This window comes from Papio anubis, chromosome 10 (genome assembly GCF_008728515.1).
Source record: "Papio anubis isolate 15944 chromosome 10, Panubis1.0, whole genome shotgun sequence".
Taxonomy (NCBI): Eukaryota; Metazoa; Chordata; class Mammalia; order Primates; family Cercopithecidae; genus Papio; species Papio anubis.
Genome location: NC_044985.1, coordinates 122366295 through 122382106, shown reverse-complemented (window position 1 = coordinate 122382106; position 15812 = coordinate 122366295). Strand labels below are relative to the sequence as shown.

General features: G+C 48.6%; 1 protein-coding gene across 1 annotated transcript in view; it reads right to left on the bottom strand.

The window, feature by feature from the left end:
- Positions 1-275: 275 nt before the first annotated feature.
- The window catches only part of ASB1 (ankyrin repeat and SOCS box containing 1), a 104549-nt gene continuing 89012 nt past the window's right edge, over positions 276-15812 (bottom strand). The window contains exon 6 of the mRNA XM_021924219.2: positions 276-1141. The gene's annotated coding sequence lies outside the window, so the exon portion shown is untranslated. The remainder of the gene's footprint in view (positions 1142-15812) is intronic.

Sequence of the window (15812 nt, the reverse complement as noted above, 5' to 3'; positions counted from 1 at the left end):
AAGCCTCTTTAATTTTAAGGATGAACTTTTTTTTCAGAAATAAGGTCCCACCCTGGCACCCAGGTGGAAGTACAGTGGTATAATCACGGCTCATTGCAGCCTCAACCTCCCAGGCTCAAGCGATCCTCCCATCCCTGCCTCGCAAGTAGCTGGGACTACAGGCACACCATCATGCCTGGCTAACTTTTAAAATTACTATTCTAGTAGACATGGGGTCTTGCTATGTTGCCAAGGCTGGTCTCAAACTCCTGACCTCAAGTAATCCTCCCACCTCAGCTTCCCAAAGTGCTGGGATTACAGATGTGAGCCACTGTTCTGGACCAAGTATGTACATTTCTAAATAACACCCATTTTCCTGTGATTTCGTTAGCTTCGCTCTATGAACTGCTAGCTTGCCATGCCTCCCTGTCATATCCTCTGACAGTTTTCACAGTCTGATGCCCCATGGGAGTCTCTCTCTCTCTCTCTCTCTCTCTCTCTCCTTTCTTTAGTTCCTCTTTGGCTGCCAAGAGTTCATTTTCTCAGCCTGTGACAGCACCTCAGGTTCCCCAGTTTCTTATGGGGAATCACACCTCCCCTGCTACATTTAGTCTGTTGAGAGCACAATTCCAGGTAATCAGCTTCTACGGCAGAAGTGACAGAGCCTGAGCAGCCTCTCACTAGATTTGGAAGAACTAGAAAGCAGGTCTCGGTGGCCCACCGCCCAGCCCCTAACGCCATGCTATGGCACTTCCTGCCCCCTGAGTTTCATTGATTCCACACCCGGCACCCAGCCCTCAAGTCCATTCTGGGAGCATCCTGTCCCTCCCCCAGACAGACACATGCACTGGATATCCTTTCACTAAAACCATCTGGGACGGGATCCAGTCTGGAAGGTAAATCTTAGAAACCTTTCCCTTGTCTTCTCACACATCTCTTTTGAATTCTTACATCTCAGATCAATTCTGCTAGTTAACACGTCCCAGGAAAGTCACCATCGCCTCTGACGTCAGAATGTATCAGGAGAGAGTCTGTGGCAGGGAGAGTAACGTTCCTCAGCGTTCGACCCAGTCTCCACATTGTCCTGTCTTCTTGCTACGTAGCCAGAGCAGGGGCACGTGACTGGTTCTGCACCAATCTGGGCAAGTGATGTGTGTCACCTCTGGGCCAAAATATAGAAGAAACAGTGTGTAAGCCTCCAGGGGTCCCTTCCCCTCCTCCACTCTCCCAGATGATGGGGTCTCAATCAGCCTGGGTCCTGGGTGTCTCGGTAGAGCAGAGCCCCTGCCGACCTCCACAAAACATGTAGCCTGAAAAAGAAGTAAATCTGTGCTGGGTCAGTTTCCAGGACACCAGGATTGGCTCCAATGCGTTCCTAATATCAGTGATTTCCATGTCGTGGCTAAAAATACCTTGCCCTCCCCAAGGATACAAAAATACTCTCCTATATGTCCTTCCGGAATTTTTCAGTCTTTCTTTATTACACCTAAATCTTTAATGCAGTTTAAATGTATTGTATGTATGGAATGGCAGAAGGATGTTACTTTTTAGGTAACATTGTTTTCCCTGTGGATAGCCAGTGATCTAAAATCCTGTATTCAATTCTCCCTACTTATTTGAAATGCCCCACGGATCAAATGATAAAGTCTGCCACATACGTTCTCCAGATCTGGAATCTCTGCACTAACTGGAATTACATGCCTGTTGTCAGTGTCAGTCCTTTTGGGAAAGTTACTTAGCGTGTTCACCAATTCTCCTTGAGCCAGTGCCTACTCGGGACGTGCATGACACAAAAGGGCAGGGCCGCATTCCAGTGAGTGTGTGTAGGAAGGCATGAGAAACTTGCAGGGAGCAGACACTGCGGGCAGGTCGGGGAGGGCTGGACGGACCAAAGTCTTCCTGACGAAGGTCAAGGGGACTTGCCAAGCCCACCTGATGAACAAAAATTGAGAGCAGAAGAGGGCAGAGCCCATCAGCCCCTGAAAATCTCCAGCTCTAGGACCAAGAAGCAGAGTCCTGGAGGCACCATCCCTCACGCCAGGACAGCACTTGAAAGTGTTGACAGGCACAAGCCCAGGGTCTGGGCACGGTAGCTCACACCTGTAATCCCAGCACTTTGGGAGGCTGAGGCGGGCGGATCATGAGGTCAGGAGATTGAGACCATCCTGGCAAACACAGTGAAACCCCATCTCTACTAAAAATACAAAAAATAAATAAATAAATAAATTAGCCAGGCGTGGTAGCCACCTGTAGTTCCAGCTACTCGGGAGGCTGAGGCAGAAGAATAGCTTGAACCCAGGAGGCGGAGGATGCCATGAGCCAATATCATACCACTGCACTCCAGCCTGGGCGAAAGAGCGAGACTCCATCTCACAAAAATAAAAGAGAGAGAGAGAAAAAAAAAAGAGCAGCACAAGCCCAAATCAGACCCGCACTGCTCTCCAGCACCTTCCAGACACTGATGGAAGCCTGGGCCATGGTCCTCGCGGGGGACTGGGCATGGCAAGAGCAGCTGCAGGTGCAGCTGTTTCTGGCCAGTATCCCAGGAAACCCCATGCCGGCAGCTCACAAAGCTGACCGTATGGACTGACGACTTTCCTTTTCAAGATCAGCTGTGTCTTCTCTTCCTCAGGCCACCACCCTTTCCAAGGGTAGAAAAAACCCTTGATGAGAAAAGGCAACAGGACATGCTGGGCAAGTTAAATCACTTAATATTTCAAAATATTATTCGACCACAATAATTGTAGTTGTCTAAGAGAATCTGCATTTGTGTGGTTCCTTAAATTGTACTTTTTTTTTAATGTAATTTTTTTTTTTGAGACAAGGTCTCACTATGTTACCCAGGCTGGTCTGAAACTTCTGGGCTCAAACAATCTTCCTCCCTCAGCCTCCCAGAGCATTGGAATGACAGGCACGAGCCACCACGCCCAGCCAAATTGCAGTCTTTCTTCCTGTCTTTAAAATTCACTTGACTTCCCGTTCAAAATGGCAGACTGAAGCGTTTACATCTTCTGCCACAAATCCCATTAAATTAACAAAGTAAATATGGAACTATGAATACATTTCCTATAGCACTAGAAATAGAGAATGGTGCCTAATTCTGGAGGATGTTAGTAGAACCCATCACACCGATGCCAGAATAAAACGGAGGGAGAAGCCAAGGGCAGCACCAGCAAGCGACGGGCTTTCCCTGAGAAGCCTCGGCAACAACTCATGTGTGGCAACATTGGCGGCTTTCAGCAGGAAGGGCCATGGGGCTGTGATGGGACTCACAGCAGAACTCCTAGAATAGATACAGAGAGCTTGGCTGAACCACCCACCCCGCCCCCGACCAGGCTTCAGCTAGCGACAGCTCCCTAAGTCATGGGGTGATCTGCCTGGGAGCCACAGTAAGAACCTGCGACCACAAAAAGACACAGGGAGTGCCCCCGGTCACGTCACCAGCTTGACAAAGGAAGGAAACAAAGGCGTGGGAGGGTGGCAAAGTCACACCAGGATAAAGCCTCCTAGGACATCCTAACATCCAGGACATTCCAGTAATTTCACTTAGTAAAAAGCGACACAAGAACTGCAGTTCGGGAACCAGGGGATCCCACAGGGCCAACCTCCCCCTTGGCCCCACTGAGCTATTGGCTGAACAAGCACAAGCCCCAAGCTCCATTCTAAGCAAGGGGAAACACATCCTGCTCCTTGGAAGAGCCTGAAAATGTACCATGTGTCCAGCGGAGCCCAGGGCAGCTCCAGTCCACGAGGCTCGAGTGGCACCCATGAGCCAGGTGTCAGCGCTCACTTCCTTCCCCTGGCCGAAGCACCTTCGAGACAGGGCAAACTGATCACTTGTGCCCAACAAATGAAGGCCAACGGGTGGCCTGAGCCCCCAGTCAGCACCGCCCAGGAACCTGGACACTCAGCTGCTGGGGTTCATACACCTGCTCAGGACGGAGGGCACGCATGCCCATCGGTACTGCCCGCCTGCCCCTGGGGGCTGCACTGTGACCAACTCCAGCCTCCCGGGTCATCTGCCACTCCAGCCATCCAAAAGAACCGCCAAGAAAGGGGAGCTTCAGCCAGCTCTTGAGGTGGGAAGTGACGGGTTCTGAATTGCCTTTGAGGAAAATATGCACCAAGAAAGGATTGGAGCAGACTGGCCAATTCCTCCGCTTGGGCTCTCAGGGGATGAGCGGTTCTGGAAAGTCTGAGTTGTCACTGACTCTGACAAGCTGTGTGACTTCAAACAAGAACCTACCCGCCTTCTGTCCAATAGGGACGGAAACGCCACCTGGCCAGGCCCTTCAGGGATGTGACCCCAGTGGGCCCGGCCTGGAGCAGATGCTGTGAGATGGCACCGTGTCACGTTGGCATGGGCTGCAGCCCCTCGTGAACATTTCCTTTCGGTCCTTGTTAGCTGGTGTCTTTGGGTGAGTCTCATGGTGCTATCTCATGGTGAGTGTCAAGCACGGCAGCAGGGAGACCTCTCCACCCACCCCACTCCCCAGGACGCCAGGCTCCCCTCCCACCAGTTGTACAGAGAAGACGTCAGCCCACAGAACCATGTGCTGTGTAAGCTCCTCACTGCAAACACCCCCAAAGGTCAGAGACCGGGGGACCCACAGGAGAATGAGAGGCCTCTGCCTCTGAGGTCAGGCCTCTGACCATGGCTGTGTGTGCTGTGATGCCCTGCATGGCTCTCCTCCCCCAGGAGGCCCGCCCGGCTCAGTTCTGTCTATGGGGAAGGCCACAGAGCTCTGGGGGCTGGCTTTCCTCAGCCCCGAGTAATTACAGACATGTGTCTGCACATGTCACCGGCCAGACTCCCACGACCCTGCAGTAGATCCTCATTAACCCGGGAACTCAAGGACTCCGAGAGGAGCAAGGGGCCGAGAGGAGCAAGGGGGACCGGGGCACTGGCAGGGATGGGGAACCTGCAGAGAGACCCAGACAGCCTGTGCCCATGCTAATGGGCAAGGTATACCACCTGCCCTGCGAATGATGAAGGGGGAGCCTGCCGCGGGGCCAGGGATGGCTGCGGGGCCAGGGATGGGTGCGGGGAGCCTGAGCAGAGCAGGTTGGGGAGCCAGAGAGAAGAGTTTATGAATCGGCATCCAGCCCCCTCCCCTCTCCCTCCTGAGCACGGCTATTAAACCCCTTCTGGCCTCCAGATGCGCAGTCTGCAAGCTATTTCCCTTTTGTTATTTCAAGCTCAGGGCCTTGATCTTTTGCCACTTTGGAAGAAGCGGAGAAACAAAGGGATCTGGTGCTGTTGCTTAATAGCGCGCGGGCTTGGCCCTGCTGGGCCGGCATGTGTCTGATGCTCTGTGCCGTCACTGCAGAGCCATCCCTTTGATGGGAGCAAGGCAGGGACCGAGCCCAGGAGCCCTCTAAGAGCCGCTCAGCAGCTCCCTCTCCCGTTCCCGCAGGCCTCACCTCATGCAGGTGGAGCTGGCCCACTGTCTTCCTCCTTGCCACGGTGGTGGCCGCTTAGAGACAAGAGATTGATAATGGAGAGCCCTCGGGGTCCCCGAAGGATCGGAGCACAGTGCAACCAGTCACCAGGGCTGCTGGGCCCTCGACTGCACTTCACTCAAGCTGAAGGTGCAGCGTCCCCCGCAGACTGTCAGTCCCCCACCCCCCTGCAGCATGTCAGGAAGAGCACTGAACTAGATGTCCGCAGGCCTGCGTTCCAGTTGCCTGCATGTCCCGGACAGGCTGAACCTCTGCTTGCCTGGTTGGCCTCTGTGGCACTGGCTCTGAATTCAGGGCTGGGCCCAGATGGGGACGCAGCAGACACTTGCTGAGTGATGAAAATCCCAGCACTGCCATGAGGAGCCATGTGACCGGGGCCCGTTCCATTCATTCTTCATTCCCTCCCTCCTGTATTCACACACCCCATAAGCACCCTGACTGCCTGCTCCATGCCAGACAATAAATGGATTCCACCCCGACCTCAATTGTAATTGGTGTAACAAGGGCTGTGACAGAGACCCTGATGGAAGGACATCAGGGTGTCCCACCAGACAGGAATGGGCGTCAGGATGGCAGCTTCCCCGGCTGACACCCACCCTGAGCCCAAAGAATGGAGGGAGTTTCTCAAGTGAAGGAACAAGGAAGACCGGTCCAGGTAAAGGATGAAGCCTGGGGGTACCTGGAGACACAAGAGATTGAGGACATTTGGGGACCACTCAGGAGCCCGTGTGGCTAGAGCAAAAACCTCAAAGAGACAGAAAAGAAGATTTACTAAACGGGACTGTGCATCCCCCTGAGAGCTCAGGAGCCAGGCAGGGTAGACAGTAAGGAGGGGACCCACCTGCAAAGTGTGAGAGGCTGACCGGCCAGCTGGGAGGCTGCAGGCAGCAGCTAGTGCACAGGCTGCTGTACCCCAAAACGGGAGGGGGGCCACAGCCGAAGAGGAGAGGGAGGCAGCTCTGAGAAGAAGAGAGAAGAACAGTCACCAGGACCTGGGACTGCACACCCCTGAGCAGGTGGTGACATGCAGGCCCCTCCAGACAAGGTGCCTGGAAGGAACACGAGCGCTATTTGGGAGGGGCTCTGCTTTGGGGGCACTTAGTGTGCCATGACTGAAACAGGTGGCAGGAATGACCAGGCAGAGGGCAGGCGGATACAGCCAGCCAGTATCAGACGTCAGGAGCACTGTCTGGGCCAGAGGCAGGGGAGGAGGCCACAGCAAATGCAGGGAAGCGAGGCCTGGGGATGGAGGGACCCAGGGCAGCCTCCACACTTGAGGGTCAGGCTGCAAAGTGGAAAGGTCCGCAGAATGCCAGGATAAGGTCCTGGAGACTGGCGTGTCCCATCGTGGGGAAACACAGTCACCTGTCCCCCTGCTGCTGCTGCGGGAGGGGAAGGTCTCAAGACACACGACCATAGGCTCCCACCACAGAAACACTCTTGCCTACACCTCGGTCCTGCAAACCTGCTCCTCACCCCACACTGTCCCAGGCCTGAGGGTGCAGGCTGTGGCTACATTTTCCTGAGCCACAGGCTTGTGTGGTGGGATCCACAGAAAATGCCTGTCCAGATGCCTTTGGTTTGCACAAGGTGCTGCCACTCTCAGATCAAGGAGGACAAAGCCCTGGGCTGGGAGTGAAAGGCCTGAGCCAAGTGTAAGCTCTGTCTCTGGTACAGCAATGACCATATCTTTCAGCCTCATTCACTCTGCTGGGTGTTAAAACACTTGACCACACCCACAGAGGGCTGATGCAAGTATCAGTTGGGTATGGAAAGGAATGCTTTGTTCATTGTTACAATAACACGAACACTAAGGATGTTAAGAATGTTTAAGTTCATCATTACCACCACCATCACCACCATCACCACCATAATCACCATCACCATCACTGTCACCATCACCACCACATCACCACCACCATCACCGCCACCACTATCACCACCATCACCATCACCACCAGAACCATCATCACTCTCATCATCGCCACTATCTACCCTGCACTTAAAGCCCTGCTGCCACCCTATCCTCTCAAATAGTCTTCCTGTGACAGAGAACACGCAACTCTCTGAGTCAGCCCATCTCATTTACAGACAGTTTTGCTAGTAGAAAGCTATTTGCTTCTTTTGTTTGCTTGTTTGTTTGTTTCCATTGTAACTGGCCTTCCCATCTATATGGTCTGTTGAGTGTTGCTAGAAAAGAATACCTGAGGCTGGGTAATTTAATTCTTAAAAAAAGAGGTTTCTTTAGCCCATGGTTGTGCAGGCTAGGAAGTTCAGGGGAATGGCAAGCTTCCCTCCACCTCCCTCTGGGAGTCAGGGCAAGGAGACCCTGCCTCCCTTCTCCCCCTGTGGTCAGGGCACAGGGCGATGTGACGCAAACTCCCGCTTTGTGTCTTTTCAAACACAGAATAGAGAAGGGGGAACAAGTGTTCTGGAGCCCCAGGCCTGGCTATATTACTTAGACTTGTACCAACCTGGCCATATCATTTAGCTTTTCAGAGTCTGAATTTCCCCAAGTGGTTATGATGAGAATTAAAGGAGGCCATGTGACTGCCAGATACACAGCCTCACCCCCAAGAAGAGCCTAAAATTGTGCATCTCCCTGTGAGCTCCACTGAGAGACAGCAGGCTCCAAGGAGGAGGCCCACAGGGAGAGCAGTGCCTACTGCTGGGGTCGCCTCTGGGGCCCAAGGTTGCCGGTGGCTGGGCCCCCAGATGGCATGGCCACAGGTGACTGGGAGTTCTGTGAGGTGGGGTGGGTGGGACCCCTGGGACCAGTCATACCTGGCCTGAGTATAGCCTCCCCACAAGCTGTTGCCAGGGGCCCAGCTGACCCTCACTGGGTGCCAAGCCAGGCCTCTTGAAACGGCAGCAAGTAAAGAATTATTCAAGCTAAGAAGGAAAGCCAGGGCTAAGAGACGGCAGCCCCAGTGTGCAAAAGGCAGGGTGTACAGGTGCCTGGCCAGCTGGCTTCCAGTCCAGACCACATCACTAAGCACCAAGAGATTGACTTACCCACCCTGGGCCTTGACTTCTCCACTTTAACAGCAAGGCCAGACCAGCACTGCCCATGTACCAGAAGTAGTGTGTGCATGCATGTGTGAGGAAGTGTGTGCACAAACCTGCAGGGAGGGGCTCTCTGATTTTCAACAGGTCACCAGGGACCCAGCACTGAAAACTGAACACAGACTCCAGTGGTAGATAATCCCCAAGAACCTCCAGGTTCAGTGGCCCAACCACCATGGCCAGTGCAGAATCCCTGGGTGGGAGGGGGTGAGGGGGCACCTCCAGAGAGCAGATCCAACCCCCAAGCAGCAGGGCCCCTGCAGGACGGTAAGAACACCCTGACTTCTCCTTTGCTTGCTCTGGATAAGAAAGGCTACAGGATCTTTTTCTAAATAGCACAACGAGGCCAAGGGTGGAGATGAAAGTGCTGAGTTGGCATTGTAGGAATAGTTCCTGATAGGCCAGATCTCAAAGTTGGACGTTTGATTGATGAATTCCTCCGTGTAAAAATAAATAGCATGACGACCCAGCTCTCCACAAAGAGCAGAGTGGGAGGAGAAGCTGCAATGTGCCCCCCACATGACGAGCCCAGGACAGCATGTAGGTCTGCGTGTGTGTGCAGTGCGTGTCTGTGTAAGTAAATACACCAGCGTGTGTGTGAAATGTGTTCTCACATCAAGCGTTCCGACCCTCCGTTTGCCTGAGGAGGCGGAAGTGCTCAGAGTGAAAATCAGATGCAGACATGTATATGACAGCAAGTCCAAGTCTAATTAAAACAAGCTTCCCACCTCCCCTCTCCAGGAACTGAGATGACCCCTGCTGGATTCTCAGTAGCTTCTGTAGGTTTGGTGCATTTTTAAAAGGAGCTAACCATTATCCCATCAAGTACATCGGACGAAGTGTGTATGTTTCCATTTAAACCCCCTGAGTCTAAGATGGTATTTAATTCTGTGAAAACCACTGAAATTCTGCAGAATTCTGAGGAAACAGTCTATTGATTCACGTCAGTCCTTCCCGAACCTCAGACAAAACGAGAATTCTTTCCCGATGAGCCTCCCACCCCCGTAGCAGGGCGGACGCTTAGATGAAGCAAGAGCTTTGATGTGAGAGAAGTGCCGTCGCTTGAGCCAACAGACACAGCTGCCCCTCAAAGGGACCAAGGAGATTTCCCATTAATGAGCTCTGGTAAATTCCAGGACTGAGGCAGGGTTTTATTTCACCCTGGATGGTGAAAGAAAGAAAGAAAAATGGCATAATACTGCACACTTACCAACATGTCATACATTCTTACACAAATCGCACCGCAGAACATACTCCCTCTTATCCGCTACTACCAAAAATAAAGACAAAGACAAGGTCAAGGATGCTGAAATCACCAAAAACCGCCAGCCCATGACAGATACTCTGGAGAAAACCCGCTGTAGGGGTGCACAGAGAACAAAGTCTGAACTAAAAGCAGTCGCGGGGCCCAGGCATACAGGACAAGGACTTTTGCTCTCTCTGGTTTGGGGCAAATGGAAAACCCATATGAAACTCCCATTACTCCAAGATGGGCAAATAAAAGAATCCCAGCACCTTAAGCTATACAAAACTTCAAAATGAAAATACAGCAAAGTAAAAAAGCAGATAAAGAGAGCATTTCAAAAAATGGTAATATATTAAATAAAAGTTGAGACAAAAATTGTTCCCATATTCTCAAGTAAATGAAAGAAAGCATTTTAAAATTTAGACATGTAGGTATCTTTTTCATCTGGCTAATTTTGTAAGTACCTTATATATGTATATATGTTTATTTATATACACAAAGCACATATAGTTATATAAATATGTTTATATAATCATATAAATACATGTTAAGTACTGTATATATATTATCTTACCTAATCCTTAAATTGAATAGCCTTATTTCCATTTTACACATGAAGAAACTGAAGCACCTGAAATTGAAGTCAATTGATAATTATAACAATAAATATAAATGGGACAAATACACTATTCCAGTTTCTATTTGCTGGGTAACAAACCACCTTAAAACTTTGCAATATAAAAGCCATTTTATTTATGCTCACAATTCTGCAGGTTAGGAGTCAGGGCAGGCACAGACAGGAAAGCTTCTCTCTGCCCTACCACGTTGGCAGTCTCACTCTGCTGAAATAGGAGATAGCAGGGACAGCTCAACTGGTGCCACATGTGTGGGCCTTGATTCTTCTTGACATGGCATCCTCTGGGGATTCTCAGTAACCTCTGTAGATTTGGTGCATTTTTAAAAGCAGCTAACCATTATCTCATCAAATATGTAGGATGAACTGTTTATGTTCCCATTTAAACCTTCTGAGTCTATGAGGGTATTTAATTCCATGATATCCAGCAGGATTCTGGGGAAACAGTTTACTGGTTTACATCAGTCCTTCCTGAACCTCCAACAATGCAGTTCTTTCTCAACGAGTCTCCCAGTCCTGTAGCTCTGGATGGATGTTTAGATGAAGCAAGAGCTTTGATGTGAGAGAAATTACCAAGGTGACTTATTTTACTGCCAGTCTAGTAGTGATTCTAGCACCTGGGATGGTATGGGTGGAAAAGCTAGGAGCTGGACAGCACTTTCTCTCCCTCTCCCTCTCTTTCCCTCTTCCTCTCTCTCTCTCTCTTCCTCCAAGTGGCTTCTTGACATGGCTATCTTGGGTTCATCATAGAATTGTGGCCTCAAGGTAGTTGGACTTCTCACATAATGGCTGCCTACCCTCATCCCCTTTCAAGTGAGCACCAAGATACCAAAGCAAAAGCACCAAAGTTTCTTCAATCTAGCCTTAGAAGTCATGCAGTATCAAGTATCCTGCATTCCATTGATCAAAACAGTCATAGAGCCTGTCTAAATTCTGAGGGAAGGGAACCATAGACCCCAACTCTTGAAGAGAGGACTGTCAAAGAAGTTGTGGCCATCTTTAATCTGCCACACTTACCTTTTACAAGAAAAAAGTCACTCAGAAGTCAGGAAAGGCTGCAATGCTCTAGAGGAAACCAACTGAAGAAAATAAACGATGCACTCCTAAATAACCAATGGGTCAAAGAAAAAATCAGAAGGGAAACTAGAAAATACTTTGAAGTGAGTGAAACAAAAACACAACATACCAAAACTTATGGGATACAGCTAAAGCAGTACTTAGAGGGAAATGTCTAGCTATAAATGCTAGAAAAAGAACAAAGATCTGAAATCAATAACCTAACCTTCCACTTGCAAACCCCAGTGGTAGATAATCCCCAAGAAAATAAGAAAAATAAGAGCCAACCCAACTGAAAACAAGCAGAAGCAAGGAAATAATAAAGATTAAAGCAGAAATAAGAGAAACAGGGAATAGAAAAACCAATGGGGAAAACCAATGAAACCCAAAAGCTGGTTCTTTGAAAAGGTCAATAAAGCTGACCAACCTTTAGCTAGACTGACTAAGAAAAAAGAGGAATGACTCAAATGACTAGAATCAGAAATGAAAATGGGGACATAACTAACAACCCTGAAGAAATAGAAAGTGTTGTAAAGGAACACCATGAACAATTACATACCAACAAATTGTATAACTTAGATGAAATGGACAAATCCCTGGGAAGACACAAACTGCTGGAGCTGACTCAAGAAAACAACATGAATAGACCTGTAACAAGTGAAGAGATGGAACTAGTAATGCAAAAATTACCCAGAAAGAAAAGTCCAGGCCCACCCAAGCTTTATCACTGAATTTTGCCAAACATTTAAAAAATTAATACGAATTCTTCACGACTCTTCCAAAAAATAGAAAAACCACAGGAACATTTCTTAACTCATTTTATGAGGTCACTATTACCCTGATGCCAAAACCAGAAAAGACATTATAAGAAAAGAAAACTACAGACCAATATCTCATACAAATATAAACAAAAAAATTCTCAGCAACATACTAGCAAACTAAATCTGCAACGTATAAAAAGCGTTATACACACACCCATGGCCAAGTGGGATTCGTCCCAGAAATGCAAGCTTGTTTCAACATCTGAAAATAAATGAATATAATACATCATATCAATAAAATAAAAAACAAAAGTCATATATTATTCTCAATAGAACCAGAAAAAGCTTTTGACAAAATTCAACACATTTTCATGATTAAAAATAAAACTCAACAAACTAGAAAGCAGAAGAGAACTTCCTCACTTAATAAAGTGCATCTATAAAAAACTTACAGCTAAGTTTGTACTTGATTGTGAAAGACTTAATGTTTTCTCCCTCGTATCATCAAAAATGATACCTTTTGTGCTTCAAAGGACACTATTAAGAAAGTAAAAATAACTCAGTGAACTGGAGAAAATACTTACAAATAACACGTCTGATAAAAGACTTGTATTCAGAATACATACCCTTCTAACTCAGTAATAAAGACAAATAACCCAATTTTAAAATAAGTTAAGAAGATTAAATAGACATTTCTCCAAACCAGAGATACAAATAGCCCATAAGCACATGAACAGATATTCGGTATCACTTGTCAGGGAAACACAAATCAAAACCACAAGGAGATACCACTTCACACCCACAAGGATTTCTAGAAATCCAAATGTTCATCAACTGACAAATGGATAAACCAAATGTGGTCTGTCCATACAATGGAGTATTATTCCACCATAAAAAAGAATGAAGTATTGATACATACTACAACATGGATGAACCTTGAACACATTATACTGAGTGGAAAAAGCCAGACACAGAAGTCTGTATATTACATAATTTCATTCATATAAAAGGTTCAAAACAGGGAAATCTATGGAGACAGAAAGTAAATTCGTGGTTGCCTAGGTCCATGGGGAAGGGTGAAGCTAAGGAGGTGGTAACTAAGTGTTGGGGGTGGGGGTGGTCCTTGTTCTTAGAGCTCCCAAGATGGTGGCGGGCTGCTTCCAAGATGGTGGCAAGCCTCTTGTTCGCTAACCTGGAGTTCTTGGCCTCACGGATTCCAAGGAATGGAATCTTGGACCATGTGGTAAGTGTTATAGCTCTATCAGAAGCCGTGGGTCACGGAAGAGAACCATGGAACCCAGTGACTAGTGTTCAGCTCGATTAGGACAAACCTAGGCACTTAGCCGTATAGGAACAATGATAAGCCTTTAGCCCGATCAGGAGCGGCAATGGGTGCCTCGCTGGGTCAGAAGCACAGCGGACACCCTGCTGGATCCAGAGGGGTGGAAGTCAGCAGCGGGTCTGCAAAGGCGGCAAACAGCAGTGATGGCCAGCGAGCGAAAGCTCAGCTCGAGCCGTAACAAACACGGACCAGAAGAGAGTGCAGTTGCAAGACTTAATAGAGTGAAAACAGAGCTCTCATACAAAGGGTGGGGACCCAAAGCAGGCTGCCGTTGCCTGCTTGAATGCATGAGTTTATATCCCAATCATTGTCCCGCCCCCTGTGCTTTCAGGCAATAGATGACTGGCTATTTCTTTACCTCCTGTTTTTGCCTAATTAGCATTTTAGTGAGCTCTCTTTACTACCTGATTGGTCAAGTGTGAGCTAAGTTGCAAGCCCTGCGTTTAAAGGTCACCTTCCCAGCTATGCTTAGGGATTCTTAGTTGGCCTAGGAAATCCAGCTAGTCCTGTCTCTCATAAGGAGGATCAAAATGTTTCAAAATGAACCATGATGACAGTTGCACAACTCTGTAAATGTACAAAAAACACGTAATTATATTATTTAAAGGGGTGCATCTTAGTCTGTTCAAGCTGCTATACCAAAATACCAACAACTGGGTAGCTTGAAAACAACAGAAATTTATTTCTTACAGCTCTGGGAAGTCCAAAATCAAGGCACTGGTAAACTCAGTGTCTGCTAGGGGCCCACTTTCTGGTTGATACATGGCACCTTCTAGCTGAGCCCCCACATGGTGGAAAAGAGGAAGAAGAAGCTCTTTGGGGCCTCTTTTAAAGGGGTACTAGTCCCATTCACCTAATCACCTCCCAAAGACTCCACCCCTAACACCATTACCTTGGTGATTAGGTTTTCAATATACTAATTTCGGGGACAGACAGACATTCAGACCACAGCAGGCTAAGTTGTATGAGATAGCAGCTTAGACATATGTATGTGAATTATATCTCAATAAAGCCATTATTTTTTTAAAGTCATAGAACCTTTCCAGATTTGTGGGGAGCTGGGAGTTGACCCCACCTCCTTATAGAAGGAATGTCAAAGACTTTGAGGCCATCTTTAATCTGCCACACTAAACTTTTTCAAGAAAAAAATCACTCAGATTCAACCTTCTTGAAAATCAGTACTGTGATTTAAAAATTACAGCCCCTGCCGGGCGTGGTGGCTCACGCCTGTAATCCCAGCGCTTTGGGAGGCTGAGGTGGGCAGATCACCTGAGGTCAGGAGTTCAAGACTAGCCTGGCCAACACAGTGAAACCCCATCTCTACTAAAACTACAAAAATTAGACAGGTGTGGTGGTGGGCACCTGTAATCTCAGCTACTAGGGAGGCTGAGGCAGAAGAATCGCTTGAACCAGGGAGGCAGAGGTTGCAGTGAGCTGAGATCGCACCACTGCACGCCAGCCTGGGTGACTCTGTCTCAAAAAACTAAATAAAAGAAATAAAAATAAAAATAAAAATTACAGCCCTTAAACAAGGCTCAGCAAACTGCCTTTGGTCCAAATCCAGCCTCACTTCCTGCTTGTGTAAATAAAGTTTCACTGGAACACAGCCACACCCACTGTGGCTTTCTCACAATACAGCAGTGTTGAGTATGTGTGTCAAGGGCCGAATGGCTCACAAGGCCTAGAATATTCACTATCTGTCCCTTTACAGAAAACACTGCTGATTCCTGCCCTAAAACAAAACAAACAAAAAAACTCAGAAACGCTGAAAGTAAAAGAGTGAGCAAAATGTGTGGTAGATTGGAAAAAAAAAACAAGTCTCTGCCCACATGAAACCTTGCAATGACATCATCCCTCACCGGGTGCTGGTTCTCCTCCAGCACCTTCACTGCCCCCACCAGCAGCCACAGTGGGGTGGGAGCAGCTCCAGACGCGAAAGTGCAGCGCTTGGCACAAGGCAGGGATGGGCATCTGTGCATCAGTAGAACGATGGGCCTCGCCCAACCGTCAGGCAGACTCCTTCAGCCAGTGGTCAGAAGCCCACCCTACCTTCCGCAGCGTGGTTCCAGCCCTAAGCCCAGTTACAGCCTGTTGTGAATTGGGTTCCCCAGAAGTGGTCCCTGGCCTGGGGATGACTGCAGGTTTGCAGGTGAGAGCACAGCTGTGGACAGGGTGCGCCCTCCCGGGGAGCTCCCGGGTGCTGCCAGCACTCCTGGATGTGGCCCCATCTTTCCCACACCCGGCATTGTCTTCACATCGCCTTCT